This window comes from Talpa europaea, assembly GCF_964194135.1.
Source record: "Talpa europaea genome assembly, chromosome: 13".
Lineage (NCBI taxonomy): Eukaryota > Metazoa > Chordata > Mammalia > Eulipotyphla > Talpidae > Talpa > Talpa europaea.
The window spans coordinates 3,197,234-3,198,946 of NC_140080.1; positions in this window are offsets into that span (position 1 = coordinate 3,197,234).

Here is a 1,713-nt window from a genome sequence, read left to right on the forward strand (position 1 = left end):
TATTCAATATATAAATTGAATGAGAAAGAAAAAAAATGGGAAGGGACCCCAGAAAGTGTGAGACTTTAGAACTAATCTGCTCAAAGCAATTTAGGGACCTTACTTGGATCTTAACTTGAATGTATCAACCCTAAAACAAACAATAAGACAACCAGGGAAATTGGGCACTGATGGTATTAAATGACTATTAGCCATTTTAAATAAAAAGACTTTGATTGCTCCCCTATGCTGAGGACCAGAGCCACCATCAGGAGAAACAAGAGAACACACAAACCCACCCATGTTTTATGGGTTGAATTCATTCCAAGCCAAAAGGGGGAGTATTTTGGGAAGATTATGTAATAGTCTGTCTCTCTTTGCACCAGGCATTATCAAAACTACCCACCTCAACATTTTATTGTGGGGATTGAATGTAAAGGGCCTAGAACAGTGCTGACAGGAAAAATTCAATAAATGTTTGTTATTACCATCTTCTACAAGTTATTTAAAATAACATTGTCAGAGCTTTTATTATTATGAATGTATATATATGGCAGAAACATGTATTGTTCTTTCATTTCATCTACTGTCCTGTGTAGCCTTTTGTTTTCTCTGGAGTTAATAATTTTCTTGGTTTTAAAATCTGCTTCCATACAGTTCTCACTATTTTATTTTCATTCTCTCAGTGAAAAATTGTAAATAGTGATGTCAGATTTTTTTTCTATTGTTAAACTTTTGCCTCACTCAATTTAATTGTCTCCTTCAATATTGAACTGGAAAGGTGTTTCAGTTCTCTGCTGTACTGGATCCTATTTTTCTGGGTTAATCTCATTTTTTAAAAAAAAAATTGTACTTAGTTTGAAGGTTCAAGAGGGTATGAATGGAAACATCTTTGAGACTTTGGGTATAAAATATTTTAACCATTTCTTTACCATCCAGTGCTTTTTATTCTGTCACTTACATCCAGATTTCTACCTGGTTTTGTTTTCCTTTTCCCTGCAAGAAAACCTGCAGCATGTCTTGTAGAGCAGGTCGGCCAGTGATGAATTCTTTCAGGATCTATATATATATTGAAAGTCTTTATTTTGCCTCTGTTTTAAGACATACCCAGACTATAGAATTCCAGGCTGACAGGTCTTTTCTCCTGTCCCACTGCCTTTGACTTGCACTGTTTCCAAAGGGAAGTTTGTTGTCATTCTCACTGGTCCTGTGCATGCAATATACCTTTTTTCTTTTGACTACTTCAAAACACTTTGATTCTGATGCGTTTTGGTGCAGCTCTCTTCACATTTCCAGTGTTTTGGTTTTGTTGAGTGTCTGGGATTAGTGAGTTTATGGTTTCTATTAAATTTAAAAATTTTAATAAATTTTAAATATTTATTTCTACAAATATTTTTTCTCCTCTTTTCCTAGAATCTCCATTTACATGTGTATCAGGTCTTTTTCCTTATTGGATTTCATTTTAGATAGTTTTAAATGCTGTCTTCAAAGTTATTAATGTTTTATTATATAGTGTCTACTTTTGTATGGTATGCTTTATCTTAAATGCTGTATTTACCAGCCCTAGAAGCTCAATTTTTTTTTAACCTCTTCCATATCTTTCCTAAATGCATTTATCTTTCCCCTGCTTTCTTAAACAGGTGAACTACAGTAATAACAACTTTAATTTCCTTGTGTACTAATTCCATCATCCATGTCATTTTTGGGTCAGTTTCAAGTCACTGATATTTCTCC